Consider the following 27,397-nt stretch of genomic DNA (forward strand, 5'->3'; position numbering starts at 1 on the left):
TTATTGACCTTGGTCCTTAATCACTCGCTCCCTCTTTCCCCCTTTTTTAACTCGAACACACACACTTCTTTAGCAAGCACCTTTGCTCTCTCTCTCTCTCTCTCTCTCTCTCTCTCTCTCTCTCTCTCTCTCTCTCTCTCTCTCTCTCTCTCTCTCTCTCTCTCTCTCTCTCTCTCTCTCTCTCTCTCTCTCTCTCTCTCTCTCTCTCTCTCTCTCTCTCTCTCTCTCTCTCTCTCTCTCTCTCTCTCTCTCTCTCTCTCTCTCTCTCTCTCTCTCTCTCTCTCTCTCAGTACACTTCACACATCCTCACTCAATTCCCAACACCCCAGTCCCCCAAAAAAATTCATTACCATGCAAGCTTCAGAACACCCGCATCACTGGAACATTCCACATGGATTACAAGTTCCCTCTTAAATGAGGCAGGCCTCCTCACAAACACACCTTAGCTGTACAAATCTTACTTAGCTCAAAATACGACTTACATGCATACCTAATCGCATAGCATATTCTCAAAATTATGGGGTTGTCTCCCGCCAACACCTCTTCACTCTGCTCTTCTTCCTTCACCTCTACCAAGCCTATGCTTGCTCTTTTCTTAGCTGCAGGGTCTAATTGTTTCCCTCTTCCTTTGTCTTCACACCCCAATTGTTGCTACAAGCACCTTGTGCTCCCCGTGCCCTGGTCAAGACCCTAGTACGCCCCGCCTTCCTCTTCTGGGAACCCCTTCTGCAATGTGCCACATCCTAGGTGAACTACGGCCCCTTCTTCTTTGTGTTATGCACTCCCCTTAGCTCCTTCCCACCAAGGGCAAGAATGCCCATATGCTGGTGTATGGGCTTTCTTGCCCTTGGTGGCAAGGTGCTAAGGTCTCATTGCCTTGTGTGTGTGTGTGTGTGTGTGTGTGTGTGTGTGTGTGTGTGTGTGTGTGTGTGTGTGTGTGTGTGTGTGTGTGTGTGTGTGTGTGTGTGTGTGTGTGTGTGTGTGTGTGTGTGTGTGTGTGTGTGTGTGTGTGTGTGTGTGTGTGTGTGTGTGTGTGTGTGTGTGTGTGTGTGTGTGTGTGTGTGTGTGTGTGTGTGTGTGTGTGTGTGTGTGTGTGTGTGTGTGTGTGTGTGTGTGTGTGTGTGTGTGTGTGTGTGTGTGTGTGTGTGTGTGTGTGTGTGTGTGTGTGTGTGTGTGTGTGTGTGTGTGTGTGTGTGTGTGTGTGTGTGTGTGTGTGTGTGTGTGTGTGTCAATAGAGCGAGCGGGTGGGCATGGGCAAAGTGTGGGACAAAAGTGTGTGGTGTGACGAGGAGTAGCATGAGCAAGAAAGGCATGTGCGTGTATGAGCTACTAAGCCAAGAGGCAACATGTGTGTAGGAGTTGTGTGTGTGTGTGTGTGTGTGTGTGTTGGTCAGCAGTGCGAGCGGGTGGGCATGGGCAAAGCGTGGGACAAAAGTGTGTGGTGTGACGAGGAGTAGCATGAGCAAGAAAGGCATGTGCGTGTATGAGCTACTAAGCCCAGAGGCAACATGTGTGTAGGAGTTGTGTGTGTGTGTGTGTGTGTGTGTGTGTGTGTGTGTGTGTGTGTGTGTGTGTGTGTGTGTGTGTGTGTGTGTGTGTGTGTGTGTGTGTGTAAGAGGCCAAGCATGTGTGTGTGTATGGTGAAGAGAGAGAGAGAGAGAGAGAGAGAGAGAAGAGTGCAGTAAGAGAAGAGTGGTGTGAGGCTCAAGGTGTGTGTAAGAGAGTGTGAGTGTGTGAGTTAGAGTGAGTGCAGCATCTGTGGGGAGTGCAGGGTGTGTAAGTCACGTGAGTGTAGAGGGCCATGAACTTAATTTTCTGACACCAATATAATCTTATGTGAAATGTTAGGGAATAATCATGCCTCCATGAAAGAGACAACAAGCAAAAAAACATAGGGAGTTTGGGTCTCTTACAGTAATATTTTACATTCAATTGTTGCAGCTTTGATTTCTTAATGTTTCTATGTGAACTAATGATTTATAATTCATCCAATGAGCAAGGAGAAAGGAGTGTGTGCATCTAGTCCTACAGCAGATGAGAGTGGTGGCGATGATTTCTCTCCTATCCAAGTTCTTGTTTGTATGCTTTTTCTAGGGAATATTTTAAGTTGATTATATTGAGTTTGCCAATTTCTAAGTTCTATGTTTCAAATGTTGTTTGTGTTGTGTTTGATTAATGTCTTTCTAGGTTTCTAAAACAAGACAAAAAGAACAAGTATTGTCTCAACCCACTAGCAACATTACGCAGTCCATATGTAGTGAGAAAGAAGAGCAAGGGTAAAATGAGGTGGTGGAAATTATGAAAGGTGGAGATGTATTGGCTAAATGCATGGTTTTAGATGTTTCAAGGTGCCCACCCATTCCCCTTTGTAGGATGTTTCCATACCCTAGGGTTCAAGGTTTGAGAAGTGACACTTCGCTACTCAAATAGCTTTAGAGAGTGAAACTTACAATCTAGAGAAGGGTATTTATATTCTCTATGTTGTCTCCCCTTTGGGTGTTGCAATTTCAATGACAAGTGAGATGAGGGCTTCATGGGATGCCCACTAGCAAGCTATAGATAAAGAGTTTGAGAATAAGTTGAGAACGAAGAAGGGGTTGTCTTTTCTTTCCAATAAAATGTTCTATGTGTGGGAGGGGAACCATCGCACAATGGCTTGGATGGAGCTCATTACAGAGATATATAAAGATGATAAAGAATGGCATTTGAGGGTCTTTAGCATTGTTGTTAATCCAACTAGACTTAGTGAAGTCTCCTTGCTTGCTAGCTTTCTTCGCATGAATGGGTAAGTTCCTCTCAAAACACAATGCGCATGTGATCCTTCTCATTAAATGCATCTGTATTATTATTATTATTATTATTGAAAGCTTGAATGAGCATGCAATCATAGTCACAAATCTAAAGGATACATTGGCCAATGCTACAAATATTTGTGAGTGTGACATTAAATCCTATTTGCAAGAGAAACTTGCTAATGTGGCTAAAACCTTGGAAGCCAAAAAGAAGCTTGAATCAAAGGCTTCACCCCCATGGTATCTGCTTGGGCTAGAGAGGATTTGGTCTAGCTTGTTTACCATGTAGATATATATTTGGGCTCTTTCTTGTTATGAGAGGATTAGAAAGTATGGTATGCAATGATTTCCCCAAAGTTTTGTAGGTTGAGTTTCAAAAGGAAGTTAGGACCAAAGTAGCTGAAGTGACAAAAGGTCTAAGTGCAGAGGAGAGTGCTTTAAAAGAAAAGAAGATCTCCACTGAGTTGGGACAAAAGTACACTGGTCGTATGCAAAAAGTATTGCAATATTTGATTTGTTTAAAATTATTATTGTTTTGTTTGTCTCCTAGTAATATGAAATGGTTCTGGTACATTGATTAGGTTTTGAATATTATTAATCCATCCCTTAGCAAGGAATGAAGAGAAACTTTGTTTTCTCTTCAATTTGATGGAGCGGACACCATTGTGGATATTGAAAAGTTGAATTTGATAGCAATCTCTTCCGTCAGTGCAAATAAATATATAACTTGGTTGAGATTTCTTGAGAGTTCAAGATCTCTTCACAATACCCATGCTATGCCATCAACAAATATAGAGTTCATAGCATAAGAGTTTTTCCCTTTTCTTGCTTTATCTCTATGCCCCATAGAAAAAAATTGTATTCGCTTTGCATGTTTTCGTGCCTTTCATTATTTCTATCATTGTAGGTGTTTGTCCAGGGAACTATTTCTAGACATGATAGAAAAGAATGCACTTTGTCCTTTGGAGTAAGAGATAAGAATAGCAGCTACCATAGAGCATCCAATTAATTTGCTCGATGAGCCATCTCTTCATGTTTACTTCGCATCCATAAGATATGAGGGAAGAAAATATATTTTTGGCAACATTAAGAAAATTGGTGCTAAAGAAAAGTCTTAAAAAAAGGAGGATCAACCTATTCAGTCCCATCTTGATGCAGCCGCTTGTCGGTTGCTCTATTGGTTGGTTTTCTATTTTAATGCCTTTTGTTTGACATTGCAATGTGTAGTTTGTGTTGGCTTGGATAATTGGTCTTTGAATATTCCAAGTATTTTATGCACTGGAGAGACCTCAAGCTGCTTGTTGATTTTCCCAAGGCTTCTAAAACCACGCGGGACTCCCTAGTAGTAATAAGGAGACGTCACCTGCATGCAATAAATATATGAAAATACCCCTTATCTACCCCTATTTATGGGACCTTACCTTATAAAATGTACCTTCCTTTCCTTAGATAACCCCCCTCCCTTACACTCACATGGTACCATATGATAAACCCTAGTGCACGCCCCGGGTGTAAAACATGGGTGGATATCACTAACAAAGAGTCCACTATATATGGGGAGAATATGATTTCTCTCTCACCATTTGAGATTGAGACATGCCCTTGGTGGATTGACATGTTTTTAACCCTCAAACAAACAAAGGTGGAATATTTAGAAAATCTGAAGCAGAAGACAAGGCCAAGGCAAAAGCGAAACAGAAGGTGAAGGCGCACCAACAAGAATCTGAAAATGCAAGTGCAGAAAATTCCTAAATCAAGGAGAAAGACGCACAAGAGAAGTGCAAGTTAATACTCGTGTAAAAGAGCGCAAGGTACACCAGGAGTTATTTTAAATAGCGCCAGGCTCTCACCCGTGTAAATTATAAAGGTAGATGAGCGGTAGGGAGGAAGCTAGGAAGATAGGAGGACAATGGGAAAAAGGACCTAGGCTACGACCAGCCATGTAAAAAGAGGATATGGGGATGACCACCCAAAAGGGATTTAGGGTTTTTTATATAAAGTTGAAAAGTGAATGAGAAGCTCATTCTTTGGTGTGTGGCTGATAAGAGTCCTCTCTTCTTCTCTGCTTGTGTGTGTGCTCATGAGAGAGGAAGTGTGAGGGACTAAGTGAGTGTGTGGGAGTGAGGGATCAAGAGGGTGAAGCTCTTCACCATCTCCTCTTCTCTCTTCTCTTCTCTTCTCTTTTCTCACGTGCGCAGCTATGGTGGATGGAGCTCGGAGATGGAGGAGGCTTGAGGATTCTTGAGCTAGCATCTAGGATCGTGGAGCTACCGGTGTGTGCAAGAGAGGAGGAAACTCATTTCCTCATCAAGGTAAGCTCACTACACCCTGAGAGGATCGATGGCATGTCGACTAGCATTAGGGGAGTTTTGAGGTCTCGAAAATGCCCTGTAAGAGATCCTAGAAAGAGAAAACAATTTAAGAAATAAAATAATTTTATAGAATTTTTAAAAGGTTTATATTTTGGTAAGTTAAAATATCAAAACTTGTTAATAAGTCATTGTCGTGATATTCTCGTGGTCACATCAAACCTAGAAATCTAGGTCGCCATAAAGTTAGCAAGATTGTCATAATGAAGATCTTACCTCTCCTCATTAAAGTGAAAAGTAATATTCAATTTGAATTTTGGTGGATACTCGATTGCCTCCCTCCATCGTTTCTCCATCGTTTCTCTCTTCTTTTTTTCTCCTCCTTAGTAGTCTCTTCTTTGTTTTCGTTCTTGCTTCTAATCATATCCTTAGCTATGGATCAATCACCCAATGATCTCTGTAACTCAGCTATGGATCAATCATCTAATGATCTTTGTAGCTCTCATAAAAGACCTCTCTATCATCTTCATATTGAGTTGGACAGTGAGTATGAACCAATAAGAAAGAGAACAAAATCTATCACGGTTACAGAGTCTATGAAACATATACTGAGGTTTGAAGGAAAGAAGAATATTGATCTTTGGTTAGATGGAAAGCTATATCCCAAAGATCCTAGCAGAAATAGCACTCCTCCTTTCTATAATAGCTCGTCATTAATGAGGTTTATTGGTGATGGCTACAATGGGTTTTTAGGTTATACACTTAATCTTGTTGCAGAAAAGGATATCCTTGGACTAAAGAATCATCTTTTGATGAAACACAATATAGAGTTTTTGCAGAAGCTAGAGGATTGTCAACAAAAAATTCATTCATTGGAAAAGCGTATCAAAGCTTATCAACAAAAGAAAACTTTATTAGGCCTTCAAAATCGACAAAGAGCTCTTAAAAATATTGAGAATCTCAAACGAGGAGGAGGAGACTGTGGTAAAAGAATCCAAGCAGCAAAGTATATTTTTTTTCACTTGAAAAATCTTAAATAAGGCTTTATTTAAACTACTTGCATTGATTTGTGATGTTAATTTTGCTTAGATCTCTTCTACAACCAAATGCAAGTGAAAGAGATTTTTTAAAAGCAGCCCAGTTTTATTATCATCTTCTTCCTTCAGTAGTTTCAAAGGATATTTTGGAGAAGAAATTTAAAAAGGCAAAGAAACAATGCTTGGAGTCATTTGTAAAGGATCATTCTTTGGATTCTGAGTTAGTACAGAAGACACTGGATAGTATTGGTATCAGTCGAGATGCTTATATGCAACTTTTCCAACTTTTACAATCAAATATGAAGCAAGGACAGGTACGCAATTGCATACTTCCGAAGCCATTTGTGGTTAGGACTATCAGACAGAGAGTTAATAACAAAGTGATGGAGATTCTAGGTGAGCCTTTTCATATCAAGGCTAGCTTCAAGGACAAGAAAAAGGAGGTTACATTCAATGAATTTAACAATATTTTCCTTGACTTGCCCACCCTACAATGCTTAATGATCAAATTTTATGACTTGTCAGTAGAGCAGAGGCACAGGGAGTGGCTAGATTTGTGATTAAACTTGATGAAAGTGAGATTCTGAAATGTAAAAAATTGGAGAGAATCTCTATCACCTTGATGAATAGAGCACTTTCATCAGGTCATTGCAATCACTCAACATCATTTAGTGTTCAATCTGAATATAACATCTGGTGGCTAGAAGCATTTGAGGTAGATACTGAGATTTTTTATATACTATATTGGGTTTTTCATCAAACATCAATACCTAATGTTATTCAAAGGCAACAACCAGGAGAAGAGCTATTTGTTGAAGGATTTGGGAACTACAGGATTGAGTGGCACATAGCTGGTGACCTAAAGACACTCAAATGTATGTATAGTGTATCAAAGGGAGCTAACTTGAGATCTCCTTGCTTATACTGCATGTCACCAGCTGCAGAGTTAAACTCAAGCAATTGGAATAGAGCTCCCTCTAGGCACAATAAGGATCCACAGTTTAAACTAGTCTTGGACATTCCTTTAGTGAATGCCCATATTTGTACACTTCATGCACTTTGTAGGATAATTGAAAAGCTTGTTCATCTCTATATAGGATTTGCATGGAAGCTGAAGCCATTATCAACTAGAACATATGCTATAACAAAGGTTGAAAAAGTTCTCTCTGCAATTGGTTTGCATGGTGGCAATGTTGTTATTGAACCAAATGTTCAAAAGTCTAAGGATGGTAATTGTGTCCCAAAAAAACCATCTATTGGTGGAGTGAAGGCTAGAAGGTTTCTAGGCTTTCATGGGAGACTTGGCAAGATAAACTCGAGAAATGGTGGCTCAACTATTAAATTTAATCAGTGGAAATCCCTACATAATGCAGTTAAGGATCACACTGATAATGGACAAGCTCGAAATAGAAAAGCTGAAGTTTGGGAAACACTAGACAAAGTGTTTTTTTATTGTGATAAGACTGAATGGAATGATGATGATCTCAAAAACTTTAAAAACCAATTGAACCTTTTCAAAAAGGCGATGACAGAAGCTTGGGGTGATCAACACTTTACTCACTATATGGTAAGAAGTTTGTATATGTTTGTTTCTTCATTATCGAACTCATATAATGTTTTTTAATAACTTTCTTTATTTGTTGACTATGCAGCATATTCTATACAACCATGCTCCATACTTTATTAAACAATATGGATCTCTATCTATCTGGTCAACGCAATGTATGGAAAAATCACACTATCAAGCAAGAATAAAATATTTCAGACACACAAGACATGGAGGTGGAAGACACAAAGCCAACAGTTTATTAGAGGTCTTTCAATGGTTCTATTGAAAAATTTGGCATAAATTCAAGCTTAAAGATACAACCACATCAAGCAATACATCATCTTTAGCAAGGACTATACAAATTGTTACCCAAAGAAGAAAAGATAGATATTTAAATTCTTGCGCAAAGCAAAGAATTACAGAATGGTTACAAACCAAACAAAGAGTTGGGAAAAGATGGGTTTCAAGAAACCCTTAATCTTTGGCATCTTCTAGTCTGATTGTGTTGTAGAAGAGTCCTTAGTTTCAGGCACCTCAACAGGGCCTTCAGAGGAGTCCTTGGTTTCAGGTAGCTCAACAGGGCCTCTAGAGGAATCTTTTATTTCATCCCACTCAATAAGACCTCTGTATTTCAAAAACTCTTGTTTCCGATAGCCTGGAAGAAGCTTCAAATTCTTACTATCTCCTACATAAGAGAGCAAATAGGAGCTAAGAACTCCAAAATATCCAGCTCTAGATCCACAGTATCCAGGCATAAAGCCAAAAACTCTTATGGCTTCTTCCTTCTCCACTAAAATGATCTTGTCCAAACCTTTGCTAAAAACTTGAGATCCAATTACCTTTGAGATAGCTCTCAAAGCCATCATTGGTAGACTTGGAGAGCTTGACAATATACTATGATATATTACAATTGTTTGATTGTTTAAGTTTCTAATATAATGGCCAAGGCTTTGATTTTTTCCAAGCTTCATTGGCCTACAGCCCTTGGCCCTTCCAAGAAAGTTGTCTATATCTTCAATCTCAATCTACAGAACAAACCACAACAGTACAAGATATAAGATATTTATCTATAATGCATGATAAAGTCTAATATAAACTCAATGGGTAACTTCGAATTATATTTCATACCTTAGGGTGTTCGTCTTCTTCAAGAAGACTATTATCATAAAGATTTATTAAACTCTTGGGCTTCTCATCTGATGGAGACTTCAATCTCTCTTCAAACCCTACATCATCAATATGAAGTTTCTTCTGGACCTACAAGAACTCTTCTTCTGTAGGTAGCCCCCCCTTTTCGTATTCTATGATCTGATTAATACATGTATATAAGGCTATAGAGCTATCTTGGAGATTCTCTCCCTCAACATCAAGACTTGCTAGTGGTTCTTGTTCATAACCTATAAAATTCATGTCATTTTTGCCCCAACCTGCAAGGATTGCTAAGCAATAATCTTCTCTAAGGTCAAAAAGATGTTAAATATCATTTAGCAACACATATCTCTTCTTGTTGATAAGATAAGTGGGAAATGTTGGAACACATGCAAAAGGACCTTCTTCATCAACCTGTGCACTTGGCTCGATCTCCTTTTCTTCCACCATTGTGATATTGTCACTCTTGAACAAACCTACATCAAAACCTTGGACAAGTTGATTCTCAACATCTTCTTGGAACATCTCCTCATTCTCTTCGACCTCCTTATCCATACTTGCAATATCCTCTAGCTTTCCCTGTTGGTCTATATCTGGAGAAGAATTTTCCATGTACTGAAGATACACAATAAATCCAACATCCTTGTGGATCAGAAGGCATTGGTGTTGATACCTGTGGAAAGGGCAACATGTTTCTTTCTTTCTGAATTCCTCATCAATGAGGTTGAACCTGCCTAGCAAAGTTGACCTGGATGTACTTGTGGCTCCCATGACATCACTATAATGAACAAATCCATTGACTTCCAAACCTTGCACATGTCTATCATAAAAACATCTGTACTCCTTAAGTTTATCTTCAAGATCCTCCAATAACTCCTTCAAATCAAAAGGAACATTGAAAATTTCCATGATATAGCCAAACTTTCTGGAAACGCGATTTGAAATTAAAGTCCCTGATATAGCCAAACACAGAAATTTATGATAAAATCCTTTCTGGAAAAGCTATGCTGCTTTTAAAAGATACAAAGCACATAACATCTGTAATTATTCAAGTGTTATTAAAAATTCTTTCTATATTAATAAAAAAAAATTGTTAAAATACTTGTAATAAAAAAAATTATTACCTATCAAAGATTGTTGAACTGCTCTCCACACAAGAAGCAAGGACCTTGAAGGGAAGTCGAGACGAAATTTCGGTAGAAAAGAAGACAATGTCGGAGAAATGGCTTTGAAATGCTTTTATATTGACCGTTAAGCATGTGGTGATAGTTCCAACGAAAAAGTTTGTGTAATAATGGAAAAATAAACGGGACAAAAAATTTGAATGAGAAGACGTGCGCACTCTCTTTTTTCGAAAATACGTCACACATGTGTTACATAACACTTTTCCAAGTATAAAAAAAAATTCCGATAAGCGAGAATACGTCACACGTGTATTATTAACACTTTGCCAAGAACATTGAGTCCATGCAAATTCACCACCTTCACCTTTCACCGCATTTCCAGCAAGTAGAAAATATTGCTACTCCGCCTTTACCTTTGGTGTTCCTTCCAATCTCCAAGCATTTCACTGCTTCCCCAACAAAGGAAACCTTCGAGCATATTCTCGTCATTAGGCTGAGATTGTGAAGAACAAGCTAAAAAGAAGGTATGGTTTCTGCATCTTTCTTTTCAATAACAGGCTCCATTCAATGCATTCTTTTGATACTTTTCCTTAATCCTTTATGTTATTATGAGCTTATCAGCACTACAAAAGAATTTTTTCCATAGTGGGAGCATTCCTTCATGTTGTGGAGATTTAAGTAAATCTTCAAACTTCTTCCCTAATTCTGTGGATATTTTATGTACTTTTAAAATCTTTCCTTAGTTCAAAGCTCTTTTTTCTTGGTTTTGTCGATTTCTATGCTATTCATGAGTTGTCCAGTGAAACGCGAAAAGAACGTGCTTCAAGGAGGCCTCCTATCTTAAATTCGCGTTTCACTGGACACAATGGACAACAAGTCCAGTGAAACGCAAAAAGAAGCAGCTAAATGAGGCGCCTTGCTTGACACTCACGTTTCACTAGACACGCTCGAGAAAAATTCAGCTGAAACGCGAAAACAACATGCAGCATGGATACCTCTTGTTTGGGACTCGCGTTTCGTTGGACATGCTGGAGAAGAAGTAACATGTCTTTTTTTGGCAGATGGCTAGGACTAAGGCAACAGCAAGAAAGGTCAAAATTGATCCTAGGGATTTAGCATCAAAGATTCATCAGTCTTCAAAGCCTCAGAAGCTCTCTAGAAAGTCAAAGCCAAAGAGAAAGTTTTCTCAAAATGTCAGTGCCTAAGGGAGATTAGGAAGGCAGTAAAGGCTCTTGACAATGCAATTCCAAAGTTGTCTTTTCAGAGGCTTGTCAGGGAAATTTGTGACAAATATAGTTTGGATAGTTTCAGATGGACAAGAACAGCTCTTAATTGTATACAAGAAGCCACAGAGGATTTTTTAGTTGAGTTTTTTCAAGATGCCTATATTTGTGCTGCTCATGCTCATAGGCTCACACTCATGGACAAGGACATGGTAATTCTTAGGAGGCTAAGATATAGTTTTTCAAAGGTCCTTGAGCCAATTCCCCTCACTGATGTGAAGACATTTAATATCCTTAATGTGCCCCCAGCTAGGAGAAAGAAAGATGATTCTGGTCTCAGGGTTGAGGATGTCACCCGTGAGAAGGATACAAGGCAACATGAAAAAGAGGAGAAAGCTAAAGAGAAACAGGCAGATAAATGGAGAGAGTATAGGAGGCAAAGGGTTGAAGAAAGGGAAACAGATCAACTAGAGTCCTTTGAAAATGAGCTAGCCACCCTTCTTGAAGCAGCTAATCTAAAAGGATTCAGTGTGCTTTGTTTTTTACCTGGTGACTTAGGAAAAAAAACTGAGGTTATCTCCTTTGATGCTGTATGTGTTCAGATTCTTAAGGATAAAAGAAGAGAAGTAAATGGTAGTATTATTCTTGTTGGCCTAATGTATATCCATCCATAATTACTTATACTTTTTGATATTTTTTTAACAATAAGATTTTTCTTGTTTATACTCACTATTTCTATGTCTTTTCTAGGTGTATAATGCATGAGTTTCCTTTGGATATACAACAAAAAATTGAGGTTCTTGATCCATCTATCTCATTCTTTATGAGGAACGAGCTTGATACAAGTTTTATTGAGCACTGGCTCAATTTGATTGACTTCGATACTTTGGAGCTCCTTATAATTCCATATAATGAAAAGTAAGTGATTCAATATTCTATTAGAGTTTTTGAGATTTTATCCTACTAATTTGTTGAGATATGATTGCTTTTAGTTCTCATTGGAGCTTGATTGCAATAGACCTTGTGGATAAGCAATGTTTTTTAATCAACTCTATGAAAAGAAGCCATGGAAATGCTAAATTGTAAGTTATATTATCCAAGGGCTCCTTGATATTTCAATTCTTTTTTTTGTAAGTACTCTAAATTTCAACATATTTTATATATAGAGGTGTCAAAAGATTAATTGAAGAGCTAGAGAAAAGACCCCCTATGCCGTCTGATTTGCTTGCAACAATGCAATATAGACAAGTTGCAGTAAGTTATTCATTAAATAATTGAAACATGAGTTTATTCTATGAACTACCATCCGTCCTCTTTATAGTTTTACTTTGTGTTGGTGGTTGCAGTGTCCCCATCAGGATGATAGCCATTCTTGTGGGCTGGAGGGTGATTGCAAATGCTAGAAGAATGGTTAACTTTGTTTATCTTAATGATGATAAACATGTAAAGGTAATATGAAAGATGCTAAACTTTAAGATAGATATTAATTGCAAATAGTCCATTGATGATAAAAATATAGTCTATTGTAAGAACAATAATGAACTAAAACTCTTTTTTCTATAAATGTGTGACAGTTTTCGAAGGATTGCTATACATCTGAGCATGTTTGGTACGTCAGAGCAAAGATCTTGAAGTATATAATGGTCAATTGTATACAACCAACAACAGAGATTGGTGGGGATTTGCACCATGAAGGAGATGCGGTGCCTATAACCATGGAAGGCGAAGCCACAACTTCAACACCTTCTATACCCAAGACATCAAAGAAAGGCAAAAGGACTCCTAGAAAGGATAGTTCTCCAAAAAAGAAATAGCTTTTCCATATCGCCTTGTAAGCCTTCATATATAGAAATTTGCCCTTCAGCCCTTGTATATCTCATAGAGATGGCAGATAGACATCTGCTACAAAATTTGGACATGTATTTTATATTGATAGTAAAGATATCTTTTCTTGAATGTCCTTGCAGTGTATATTATTTTCTCTCCTTTTCGATATCTGCAAAAAATAAATTACAAATGTTTGTTAGTTAGAAAGTGAGATCTTGATATACATTTAAGTAGATATAATATGATGTGAAAACTTACTCGTTTCTTGTCAAGTTGGAATACAAAGGAGCATGGTAGGTCAATGTCTTTATTTTGTAAATCCATCCTCACTTGATGTAGCGTACATGATTTTCTGATCTTTAAGATTGCAATAATATCCTCGTTGAACCAAATATCAAGATCCACTATAGGATCTTTACTGAAATCATTAAGATTCTGGTCTAAAGCAACTAGACTACTACCAACAAAATGCCATCAACTATAGTAAAAGCTAAGAATAAAATTTTGAGTAGCAATCATATATTTACAAGCTATAGAGTCTTGATCTATCTTACATATAATTTTTCCTTCTGTCCTTGTATCCCATCCTTCATCAACAAATTGTATGATATGATCATATGTTAGTCTCTTCACTGAAAGCATGGTTTTTGTTATTCTTATCTCCATATTAGAGAAGAAATCAATAAATATATTAATAGGCATAAATAAAGTAACTTTGCTTAGCCTACTTGAGATATTAGATTTTAGTGCTTTTTGGATCTCAGAAAATATCTTGCATCTATAGCCCTCACTAGTAGCTGGACTTGGCAAAGGCCACTCAAAGCTTGAAAAATCTGGCAAAGGAAGGAGTTTTATTGATCCCCATTGGCAACCCCGCATAGAAATAGCATAAGAATGGTCATAAAAGAATATTCCATTTCTAGCTCTGTCTTCTTTCTGCCTCTATACATTTCTTCTCCAATTGAACCATGTATAACATCAATAATAGATTCCACTGGTTGCCATTTCTCAAGATTAGAGGGATAGACATTTACAAGACAAACAAATATTATAATGGAAAAACCTAAACCATGTTTAAGAAAGGAAAAACTTTAAGAATCAAATTCTTACAATTTGGTCTATGCATTGGAAGCTTTGAAGATCCAGGTTTCAAACACAACTCTCTATGCATGAACACATGTTGCACTAGTACCTCTTTGATGCTATTCTTATTTGCTCCAAGCTTAAAATCTCAGATTTTGCCCTTCCAAGCAGAGATAAACGAGCTCTCATGTCTTCGCCTTTTTCCATGTTTTGCTTGTTGCATGGTGATCCAACTACCTTTGCTAATGATAGTAGGAATCCATCTTCCATCAGTTTGGAATGAGTTAAACACTAATATGGATGTGATTTGGGAGCTTGGACGCCTTGTTGAAGGTCGAATTTCTGTATCCATGGTAGAAGAGAGAGATACATGCACAGAGAGAGAGAGAGAGAGAGAGAGAGAGAGAGAGAGAGAGAGAGAGGACTAGGCTACCATAACGGAGGGAAAAACAATAGAGGAATAAAAGAAAGGAGGGAAAAAACTGACCGCCATGCTTTTCACCAATTTGAATTTTGATTACATCAGTCATTATCATTAATCTAGAAACATCATTAAATAAAAGTAGCTGAGACTCTATGCCATTAATGCAAAAGATGTCATAATCACGAATATAAGAGACTAAAAATACATAATAAAAATACAAATTCGTAATATTATTATATTTATATATTTTTGTAAAATGATTTTTTATTTTTTTAAAATAGAAGTTCCGTTACGGAGGCTTTGCTCTTATTGGTCTAGAGCACTCTCTCTCCACGTCCTAAAAGGCATTTTCGAGACCTCAAAACTCCCCTAATGGTGAGAGATAGCCATGAGAGCTCACTTGAAATGCTTGAAATAATAAGTGGTCTGTGGGTCTTGGCGATTGAGCATGAGCGAACCAAAATGTGGAGGCGATCAACCGCTAAGACCCATGGACCGCTTATTGTTTCAAGCGTTCCAAGCTGAGCACTAATGGCTACCTCTCACATAGCCAACGTGCCTTGCATATCTACGGGTGTAGTGTGCTTACCTCCATGCCCGATCAAGTTACCTCCTCTCCCGAGGACTGCGGTAGCTCCACGATCCAAGTGCAAGCTTCAAGCAAGCTCCATCTTCAAGCTCCATGCTCCAAGCTTCATTGCCATGAGCAAGAAAAGAGAAAAGAAGAGAAGAGAAGAAGAGAGGAGAAGATGAAGAGCTTCTCCTCCCCAGTTCCTCACCCTCACACACTCACTCCCTCACACTCTCACAATCCTTCTCTCAAGCACAAGCTCAAGCAAGCAAGAAGAAGAAGAAGAAAAAGAAGAGAGCTCCTTTTGGCCACACAGAAGAATGAGTTTCTCATTCACTTTTCAACTTTGCTTACAAAACCCTAAATCCCTTTTGGGTGGTCATCCCCTTATCCCCTTTTTTACATGGCCGGTCGTAGCCTAGGCCCTTTTTCCTATTGTCCTTCTATCTTCCTCCCTACTGCTCATCTACCTTTGCAATTTGCATGGGTGAGAGCCCGGCACTCTTTAAAATAGCTCCTGGTGCGCCTTGCACTCTTTTACATGAGTATTGACTTGCGCTTCTCTTGTGCACCTTTCTCCTTGATTTAGAACTTTTCTACACTTCTCATGTTTCTGGATTCTTCTTAGCGCGCCTTCACCTTCCATTTCGCTTTTGCCTTGGCCTTGTCTTCTGCTTTAGATTTTCCATATTTTTCACCTTTTTTTCATTTGAGGGTTAACATCACCCCCTTCCTAGACGAGTGCCAGTCCCATGGAACTCACTTTCGTAGGTAGCAGGCTTTAGCATGCACTGAAGACGTGGGTAGTAAGGATGTCTATGGTTGCCTTGGAGGATTTTTGGTGGTGGGAAAATGAAGGTTGTTGGGGCCACATTGTTGGCATGGGTGGCTGGTGGTAGGGTGGTTGGAGTTGGGGGTAGGACTGTTCGTTGTTGGGAATTGCGCTGGGGACTGGCACAAGTGGTGGTTTGTGGGGATTCTACACAGTTCGATTGTTTGGTGGGCTTGCATGATAGGAATGGTCAACAGGTCAAAATTGAGTGATGATGAAGAGCTAACGATGCATTTGATAGAGTCTTTAGTACCTGCGACTGAAAACCTCTTATATGTGGTCTCTCCCTGGGGATAGTGCTAGTCTTCTTATCGTGCACAAGACGTAGTTTGATTAGTTTGGGAGACAGGTCGAGCTGAGAGTATTTTCCTACACTGAGGACCCAAAAATGTGTATATATTTTAGCGTAGATATGTTGTGAGTGCTTGTGCATACTTAGATAATACGTAGTTAGAAGACGGCAGGTCTAGCTCATCGTAACAATGTGTGGATGAAGCAAAGTTGTCCATGTTGAGGAGAAGTACACATGAAGGTGTATGAGACATTCTTTGCGTTGTGACAACACGATGTAGCATAATTGAACACATTGACACCAAACTTTTAGTAGCTGGTAGCTGTTGGGTTTGCTCGATGAGTATGGTGTACTTTTCATGGCCATTCATGCGGTGCTTACCACGATCGATTACAATGATACTAAGGCTGAGTGCAAAAAGGAATCGTGAAAATGGGTCAAGGTGATAGGTCTAACCATAGGCAAGACAAGCTCCCTAGGTATGTCCTGCCCTTGATTGTGCCCTGAACAATCATGGGGGATGTGTAGAGGGCTAGGGGACTAGGGATGGAGCCCCAACTGACCAAGGTCAATGGGCGTATCTAATTTGATGACCCCTAGATATCATGCTATGATTATGAGTGCTTTTTTCTTTTCTTTTTATTTTTATTTTTCTTCTTTTCTTTTCTTTCCCACTTTTTTTTTAAAAGAATAACATGAGTAAAACCATTGCAATATGTTGAGGCTATCAGCCTTTCAATTGGATTAGGAAATGTCGAGATTCAAAGGCTGCGAAACTGGATATTATAGCGATGATTGTGTCCCAGCCTCGTTGCTAGAGGAACATTTGTTGAGATGGGGAGATACACTGGAGATTTTGCAAAACCTCTTTGTAACATGCGATGTTGGTACAATTGAGTAAACAACTACCGTGAGTTCCAGGTGTAGAGTTTGACCCAGAAAGAGAAAGTGGCCACTCATCATGCTTTGGGCCATGCGATGTGGGCAATCGGAAAGGGTGATTTTCACTTTTGGCATTGTGGCTTTGTCATGGCTCTTTGTGAGGTTGGTGGTCTTGCAGTGACTTGGACATTGAACACTTTCGTACAAAGACCTGTGTCATCCTACATCCACTTGACACTTCGTGAGAGTATATGCAAGTCACATGCATCAATTATAATGAACAAATGCAACAAAAAAAGATATTACTTTCTCAAAATCCTATGGTTCTAGGCTGCGATGCATATCACTGGCGCTTGTTAAAGACATGCCATGGATTAGTAGTAAGGGAGGTTTGTATAGTTGGGGGCCTGCTCCTTTAACCACTTAAGGACAAAAAGTTATGACAAGATGGCATTTGGCAAGCAGCTTATACAACATAGGGCCTATTCTATTTGTATGAGGAGGGGTGAATTTGGGTGATCAAAAAACTGGGCTGTGCCAATGGTGGGCTCTTGTTAGGCTAGGCAGGGAAGATATCGACCGGGACCCGAATGGTGTAGTCCTTGGCCGCAGTTGTTTCAAGAATGCTATTAAATAATTTGTCAAATTCCCTATTGTTTCTAGCTGCCTTCTCCTCTTTCAAGCACCTGGTGCCCGAGTATCTGGTGAGGGCCTACACGGCCGAGGTTGCCACCCCCCGAGCATGCCCTTGAGCCTTTGTTCTCCTGGCCTGGGAAGTCTTTGGCCTACGTTTGGGGAAGTGTCTCTTAGGGCCTCTTTTTGGTGTATATCTCTTAAGGAGGGTAGACACACATCGCTCTAGTGGAGGCACTTGTGCCTTAGGCTCCCTTCTACGGAGGAGAGCTTCCTTGCATGCTATATGTACTCCATAATGGCTACTATGGGGAAATCTACAAAATGTGAATCAAGGTTAGGCTTTGAGACATGATAGAATTATTTGCATGAAAGGGATTAAACAATGGATTATCAAGTGCATATCAGGAGGAGGGGCGAGGTGAGGCATGCATTGTTTGTTGTAGAGGGACGGCCCCCATGATGATGTTCGTCCTGCCTGAACTACAGGGCATATTCCAACCATTAGCAGATCTTGGATTATGCTAAGTTATGTGGACTAGTTTTCATGGAATGGAGCAAGGCGGCTCGTCCCCGAAAGGATATACCAAAAAGGGGAAATGTGTATAGAAGGGGACGGTGCCTGTCTACGCCATCAAAGATGTTGGTCAGGGCTTCCTATGGCAGTAATGAGTGTTCCATGCCCTCCACCTAGAGGACGGAATGGTCACATGACTTCTAAATGTGTGGTGAGAGGAGGACCTAAGGAGCTCAGCCTGTCAAACCCAAATCTTCTCCCTGCGCTTGAATATCATTGCTTGTGTGTGTTGATATTATCTATACAGGATCACAAAACTCATTATTTATTTATGTACATATTTATGAATCCATGTCACTTCGTGAGGATAGAAACCAATTGTAGAATTCAGGATTGTACTGGAGTGTGGCACACGCATCCAGTACTTGTGGCAGCTTATTCAATAACAATAGATATTTGGCAACATCGAGTAGCATGGTACCTTGTCCGAGTCTACTGGCAACATGTAACTCCTCCTCAGTGAGAACCTTATCAGTCAAAGAGTTCTCTTGGTTAGTTCTAGCTAAGTGCATACCCCCAATAGTAGTCAGTACCTCGAAAGGAAGTTGACGCCACATAGGTTGGGTCTCTTTGAGACCACCATTTGGCCAATTGCTCCTCTGAGACCGTCATAATTTGGGCTCCCAATTCGGCCATTATAATGCATTTTTCAAACCAACGTTTTTTGAATTGACTTCAACCCTCTGATTATCACTTTAATTTCTCTATCTCTAAGAGATTTGGTTGGCAGAGCATATCATTGAATATCACAGTTAAGCGTACTTCGTCAGTTTCCTTGTCAAAGATGAGTCACATGCATTGATGCAAGAGCTATCACGGTGCTTGTCAAGATGCTCTTGCTCTTCCGAGGATAGGGGAAATAGCAAGTTAAGCACTTTGCAACACTTCTATGTTCAATGAGAGCGCTTGCTCGATTGCTATCTCATGCAAGGTTCTAGGAGTTTTCCTAGGCTTTAGCATAGCTGGGGGCTCATGCCTAGATGAGCAAGATTGGTCAACTCTAGGATTGCTTATGTCCTCAGGGTTTCCATGTGTCTCCTGAGGCTTTGTTGTTATTGCATCATGGTTCTCCTTGGATGCGAATGGTATAGATTTGTCACCCTATTGTGACAGTGTTGTATCCAGTCTTGATTGGTCAATGCAAGTTGTGTTGACGGTGGATTGAGTGTTGCAAGCAACAGTTGATGGTGATGGTTGAATTGACTTATCAGAACACACTTATGTTTTTGAGGTTTCACCGCTGTTAGGGGAGATGGCAATGGGTTCCTTAGTGGGTGGGCTCAATGCTTTATTCCCAAGTTCTTCCATGCTCTTGGTCTCAATCTTCTTGGCATTCACAACCACTTGTAAATGTTGTTGTGTTTGTTGTGTTCTCCTCTTATTCGTGGGCAATGAAGGTGTCTTTCTCGAAGACTCAGGACCTTAAACTAGGACAGTCATTGGTGTGGTTGGTTGGGCCTTAGCACTCTCTTTCTCTGGTGTGTTCTCATGGGACATAGCTGCGATCTACTAAATAGCCTTGCTAGGTTGATTGGTCAGATGTCCATTTGCTAGGTTGATTGGTCAGATGGAGATAGAGATTGGTATTGTGCTTCCTGTGTCCATTTCATGAAAGAGGGTGTAGGAGACTTGGGACTCCTACGTGGCTTTGACATTGGCTGGAAGATTTGCTCATGACTGTTAGATGATTTTGCCATTTTCTTTGTTGAGCATTTAACCTTGCTATGAGCAATGTTGTGCCTATGTTGCATGTTATCCTCTTAGGAAATCAAAGGCTCCTAAGGCACTAGTGGCTTTTTCTTACCCTCAGTGATTACATCTAATATTTGCTCGTCAAGCATGCTAGGCTGAGGATCTACCCTTCGCATAGTCTCGTTTGATTTCTTGATTTTGATCATGAGGGGCTCGATCACTCCAATCTTTTTGACTCGAGACTTGGCTTTTCGTTTAGATTTCCTCCTGCGCTTCTTTGCTCTTGATACAATCTGCTAGCCTTCAGCTGATAGAGGAGATTTAGCATGGGGTTTTGGTATCCAAATCCATCATTTGCCTGCGTAATACCCTTGAGCACGTAGCAACGCTTTGGATATCCATCTTGGTGTTGTGTTGGCTCTCCATCAATACCTTCGTCTATAAGGCTTGGGCTTCTTTTGGGGTCTTCTATGATATTTGTAAGTCGAAAGTCCGTCCTTGGCATTGTCTCCTGACCTTCTTGTTTCAAGCATGGCCTCACTCACTAGTTCTCATTGTTCAACCTGTGCTTGTATCAACTCCTCCAACAAGTCCTTACTCTTATTACTAGACTTTCCTGGTATGTCAAAATGTTCCTTATCTTTCCCTCGAGGTTTGATGAGGTCACCCTTACTAAAGGTTGTGATTATCCTCACTCCTTGTAGTGTCAAGTGTATCCTCTGTTCTACATAGTCAGCCTCACACTTGGTCGCCCTTTTAAAGGGTCGTCCAAGGAGGGTTTCCTTTCCATAACTAGTACTATTTGGAGGGACATGGAATAGGATAGGCAAGCTTTCAGTTTCAATAGTTACAAGGATTTTGCACTTTCCTATGAGTGCTTGTGGGTGTCCCTTGTATGGACTAATAGTTGCATTAGTCAGTGTAAGCTCTGGTTGGCCTAGCAGGGTCCATGCTTCATAGGTCAGGATATTAAAATCTGCCCCTTCATGGATGAGAGCATCAACACTATGCTCTCTTTTTGCAGTGAGTTTGACCCTAAGATAAGCAAGCAGTACTATGTCTTCATCTCCGGAGTCTTGGCTTATAAATTTAAGCCTTCTAAAAAATGCCATTGAGCCCCTAGCTACACAACCAGATGTGGATTCTCCACTGATATCTTGGATCGTTAGTGCAGTGCTACTCAAGGTGCATCTATTGTCAGGACTATCATGTCTAGTCATCCTTGCAATTGTAGCATGATGTTGTTCCATTCCGCTCTAAATAGATGCAGTCTAAATGTAACATAGACGTGTTTTAGTGGTGTGGCCTTTTTGCCCTTGTTGGCTAGATTGGCCCATTGAGGTTCTAGGGTCTTCGTTTGTCTCTGTTCGAGTATGGGCTTTTGGTTGTTGTTTTGCAAGTGAGAATCTATGCTTGTGCAGAGCCATTACTACTCTAGGATCTAATTTGGAGGACCTATCACGACGCGATTTTTCTCTTGAGCCTACTTGGGGGTGGTGCGGAGGGGACAGAGCCCCTTCTATGGGGGTCTCCGGGGGGGGGGCAGTCTCCCCTAGTCCACAAGGCCGTTACGGTAACCACCATGTGAGATTTGAAGGACCGTTAGTAGCCAAGTTTTGAACTACTTGCTCTAGATTTTAGTTTAGTAATAGATCTATGATGTGCTTTTGGCTCTGCATGGTCTCTGGTTGGTTTCAGAATCTACAAGTTAGAATTTTGAACAAATCCAAATTCGACCCAACATATTTGAATTGCAGGGTCCGAATGCTCGATTCGGCCCGTCCGAATGGCCAAGGGTCGAATGTAACTGGTCGGAATGATAAATTTGGCCCGTCCGAGTGCATTTGTCTCAAGGCCGAGTACCCAAGTGGTCCAAAGGCCGAGTGGCCAAGTGGGCCAAGGGCCGAATGATAACTTGTCCGAATGGGGTTGGCCGAGTGGGTCAAGGACCGAATGGCTGAGTCAGGTGGGCCGAGTATCAAGTGGTCCAAATACTTCACTCGGACGGGCTGAGTGAAAGGCGTCTGAGTGTAGTTGGCTAAGGATTGAATACTAAAGGGCCGAATGGATTGAGTGGTTCGAGGACCAATTTTTGGACTTGGCCCAGAATCGCAGCCACTGGGAGGGGCTGAGCGCGACGCGTTTTTTTGTCGAACTTCTAAGAATTTGTTATGTTGAGCGATCGAGGCCTTCCTACCTGTGGAGCACCTCCAGATCCAAGCTACTCATGTAGGGGAAGGTGTGGAATTACCTGTACTGGGCAAATAACTCCTAGATGACAATATCGAAGCAAATCCATGCAATGAAGGTCTCTCCCTCTCTTGAGCTCTCCTAAAACCCTGCAATGCAAAATGTGGTCTTTCTTGCCACTCCTAGCCACTTATCACCCTGCCCAGGCCTATACTCACCTTAGTCTTGCTTTCCTTACTAATATTTAACCCAAAATTTCATTTTTTTCCCTTATTTTTCCTATTTCAACATGTTATACAGCAATAAAAAACCCTACTGTGTGCTTCAATGTTTTGCTCCTATTCTTCTTAAATGCAAGAAAAAATCATAAGGGAAATAGCTACACTACTCCATCATGCTTTTCCAAGTCCAAAAACCAAAAACCTACTTGCTAAGGAGATCGAATACCTCTTCAAACTCCCTCGCTTCCTACCTACCTACCTCAAGCACCGATTCGAGGAAAACCCTATTTCAATACTCGATTCAAAGCACGCAAGTACTCAAGGCTTGAATCTCTTGGTCCCTACAATGGAACCAAAATGTAGTGGAACCTCACACTCAACCGCCAAGACCCATAGACCACTTATTGTTTCAAGCGTTCTAAGTCGAGCACTAATGGCTACCTCTCACATAGTCGACATGCCTTCCATCTCTGCAGGTGTAGTGAGTTTACCTCCATGCCCAATCTTGTTACCTCCTCTCCCGAGCACTCTAGTAGCTCCACAATCCAAGTGAAAGCTTCAAGCAAGCTCCATGCTCCAAGCTCCATTGCCACGAGTAAGAGAAGAGAAGAGAAGAAGAGAGGAGAAGATGGAGAGCTTCTCCACCCCGGTCCCTCACCCTCACACACTCACTCCCTCACACTCTTACACACTCTCTCAAGAAAAGCTCAAGCAAGCAAGTAAGAAGAAGAAGAAGAAGAAGAAGAAGAGAGCTCCTTTTGGCCACACACAAGAATGAGCTTCTCATTCACTTTTCAACTTTATATACAAGATCCTAAATCCCTTTTGGGCGGTCATCCCCTTATCCCCTTTTTTACATGGTTGATCGTGTCCTAGGCCCTTTTTCCCATTGTCCTCCTATCTTCCTAGCTTCCTCCCTACCCCTCATCTACCTTTACAATTTGCATGGGTGAGAGCCTATCGCTCTTTAAAATAACTCCTGGTGCGCCTTGTGCTCTTTTACACGAGTATTAACTTGCGCTTCTCTTGTGCGCCTTTCTCCTTGATTTAGAACTTTTCTGCACTTCTTGCGTTTTCGGATTCTTCTTGGCACGCCTTCACCTTGTGTTTCACTTTTGCCTTGGCCTTGTCTTCTGCTTTAGATTTTTCAGATTTTCCACCTTTGTTAGTTTGAGGGTTGTGGAGGCAATCAACCATCGAAACCCACGGACCACTTATTGTTTCAAGTGTTTCAAGTTGAGCACTAATTGTACATCTCACATAGCCAATGGGCCTTCCATGTGTACGGGTATAGTGAGCTTACCTCCATGACCTGTCGAGTTATCTTCTCTTCGGAGCACTCCAATAGCTCCAGGAGATCTAAGTGCAAGCTTCAAGCAAGCTCCATCCTCAAGATCCATGCTCCAAGCTCCAGTGCCACGAGCAAGAGAAGAGAAGAGAAGAGAAGAGAAGAGAAGAGAAGAAGAGAGGAGAAGATAAAGAGCTTCTCTTCCCCAGTCCCTCACCCTCACACACTCACTCCCTCATACTCTCATACTCCCTCTCTCAAGCACAAGCTCAAGCAAGCAAGCAATAAGAAGAAGAAGAGAGCTCCTTTTGGCCACACACAAGAATGAGCTTCTTATTCACTTTTCAACTTTATGTACAAAATCCTAAATCCCTTTTGGGTGGTCATCCCCTTATCCTCTTTTTTACATGGCCGGTCGTGGCCTAGGCCCTTTTTTCCATTGTCCTCCTATCTTCCTAGCTTCCTCCCTAGTGCTCATCTACCTTTACAATTTGCACGGGTGAGAGCCTGGTGCTCTTTAAAATAACTCTCGGTGTGCCTTGCGCTCTTTTACACGAGTATTAACTTGCACTTCTCTTATGCGCCTTTCTCCTTGATTTAGGACTTTTCTGCACTTCTTGCATTTCTGGATTCTTCTTGGCGTGCGTTCCCCTTCCATTTATCTTTTTCCTTAGCCTTGTCTTCTACTTCAGATTTTCAGAATTTTCCACCTTTTTTCATTTGAGGGTTAACACATGCCCTCACCCCATGTAATGCCAAGTGAGAAAGCTAAGTTTGAGTAATGGCAAAAATCAAAGGAAAAGGGTGCAAGTGGTGGCAGTTTGAGTCAAGGTAAAGTGGCTTCCACAACTATCTGCTCTCTTTCCTTAAGATTTACTTTTCTAACAAAGAAGTGGTTTTGAAGGTGATCAAATAAGGGGCAGTGAAGTGCAAAGGGGTGAGCATGCTCAATGAGGAAAGCAAGCTCAAAAGGGCAAGCAAGCTCAAATTAGTGAGACACAGAGTACATGTGACTTTTACTTATTTCACTTTGCATATTCATGTCTCATGCAACTTAGAGAAGGCTAGTTCTCTATGTTGGATACTTTATATACCTTCCTTGTAAAATAAAGATTTATGTTTCTTTGTTTGTTTTGTTTTAGATCATGAAATTTTTATTGATGAAAATTCACCACCACTTGATGTTGGTATGCATGGTAGCTTTCATAGTGGTATACTTCTTTTTATGGATATACGCAAGTCGATTGTTTTGTATGCTATGCTTGTTGTTCATTCATTATACTTGTCGTGATTATTTAGGTCCATCCTCACATCCTAGACCACCATCCCAAAAAGAATATGTGCCACTATTGTCCATACAAGGGGAAGCTTCTTTGGATCGCTCTATCTTTTCATTTGGATGTGGAGATTATATTTCTATGGGTAAGGATTTTTCATCCTCTATTAGAAATGAGGATTATGCAAAGATCCATACATTTTTTAATGAAATCAATAAAATGGGGTGGAGTATAAGAAAAAGAAAAAGATGGTGGCATGGGCTACTGACTTTGTGCTCTTGGATATTCCTATGGACTTATGCATGGACGAGACAGTGTTCCATTGTGGAACAAGGTGTCAGAGAATCATATTTGGCATAGACTTGGAGTGGCAACAACTTGTTTGGCGGACTGAGGATGGGTTGTTTGTCTTACCTCCATTTCAGGGGTGATTCTTTGAGTCAGAAATATGTAAATAGGATTGTTAGGTACTTGTGAATAAGATTTTTTGGTAATTGTTAATGTTTAAAATGTATTTCTTTCTATCAAGGGACTCTCCCTTGTGGGTGGAGAAATATGCCCCCCTGTAGTGTGAGTTGCAGATTGTGCGTAGATTCATAATTGAGGACTTAGCCCTCATGGATGAGGTTATGATTGAGGGTATTGCCATAGAGGTATTTCACATGGTTATTTTACACTTAGTTTTCTTGATGCTTTGTTGTTCTTGATTAGTTTGTGATATGTCTCGATTTTTTGACATTATTGTGTGATAGATGGATGCCTTGTACTTTTACATGCTACGACTTTGAGGCTACATGGCCTCTTTACATCTTGAGGAGAGTGCCACATTACGACATGATCATGGTGTGCAATTCTCGTGACATGTCATCCATCACTATTTGCCAGATACTGCGAGGGTATTGGAGGTTGGCAAGGAGGCACATTTGAGATCAGGTGTGCACCGGAGTGTCAGATTTTTGTATTGCTTTCTAGTGGCTCTTTGTCCTCCGGGAGAATTAGCTTTGGAGATGGGTAGTGGTACATCTCCTTTCATGCGTGCATGCATCACATCTGGTTGCCCCTGTTATTCTTTTGATAGTGACCCTGACATTGTTGGTCGCATTCTACAACCTTTGGTAGAGGGAGCTTTTGCAGGTACTAGAGATCAATTCGGCTCAGACGAGGAGATTTCAGAGAGTGAGCCAATGGATGATGCATATGGCTTCCCTTTTGATTAGAATGGTTACTACTATTGACTTGTGTTTTGTCACGGTTTGTCAAGGTTACTACTATTGACTTATTTAGGACAATATATGCACTCTAGGATGATATGCTTTTGTGTGTGAGTTTTTGCCATGTGCTTTGAAATGTCAATGAGATGCAGTTTATAAAATTCTTATTGTAGTGTACTACCATGTTATGTGGAGGAAGTTGCAAGGGGGATGAGCAAGGATGCCTCCTATGATACAATCAAGACAAAAATCAACAAAGGGAGAAGAGTGTGATGTTTTTTTGTAGATGATGAGTGAGGAGAAGAGAGGGTGTGAAGTGTATTGAGCTTTTTGTGTTGTGTTAAGACAATGACTATTGTGCTAAGACTATGAGTATTGTATGGGTTGGTTTAAAAATTTTGATAACCTCGGGTCTTTTAATCTCTATCGTATGGTTTAATTATCAAATTTGAGCATGCATGGAGTGTTTTTTTTTCACTTCAAGCCGTGGTGTTCTAAATACGGTTTGAGAGTTTTCAATAAACAATTAGAGTAGATAAGAGGTGTGATTTTGGTTCTATAGTGGTTGAATTCTATCACTTCTCTATGTTTGCTCTTTTTTACTGCTCTGCTCGATCTTTGCATGATCGGTTTTTGTCTCTGCTTGGTTCATTCATGCTCAATTTAAATTTTAACTCAATTACAATACCCCCTAAAAGATTAAGTAGTAAATGGTGAGGAAGAAATCAGCACACATGTATGTTTCAAAGTCCCCCTATGCTTGGCTGAGAATTATGTGGCATTGGTTGACCTAATTGCATTTGACATGGGCCCCATTGATGTTTTCTTGGTTTGTGATTGTCTAAAACAATTGGAAAAATGTGCTATGGACTTCTCTCAACTCTACATGGAGTTTAAGATGTATGCACAACTCATCTTCTTAGAGAGAATTCATGGTAATGTTAATGTTCAACTAATTATAGAAAATCAACTCAAATGGGAGTTTAAGAAATGCTCATAGATCTTTGTCTTGCACTTAAATAGGAAAATTTATATCAGCCCTCCAAAGTATCTCACGATTTAGCCTTGCAATCTTTACTTGAGGAGTATAGTGATTTATTTGAGATGCCTATAGCCCTTCCCTAAGAGGAAAGTAGACCACCCACTTGATTTAGAGCCCCATTCCAAGCTAGTGAACAAGCCACCTTATAGACTCTCCAAGTATGAACATGAAG

At 40.3% G+C, this 27,397-nt stretch overlaps 1 pseudogene; it reads left to right on the plus strand.

Moving 5' to 3' along the window:
- The first annotated feature begins 4,347 nt into the window (after positions 1 to 4,347).
- LOC148023087 (uncharacterized) lies at positions 4,348 to 26,189 on the plus strand (annotated as a pseudogene).
- Positions 26,190 to 27,397: the final 1,208 nt, after the last annotated feature.

Source organism: Lygodium microphyllum, chromosome 16 (assembly GCF_053477565.2).
Source record: "Lygodium microphyllum isolate KBCC chromosome 16, Lygodium_microphyllum_v1.1.10, whole genome shotgun sequence".
NCBI lineage: Eukaryota > Viridiplantae > Streptophyta > Polypodiopsida > Schizaeales > Lygodiaceae > Lygodium > Lygodium microphyllum.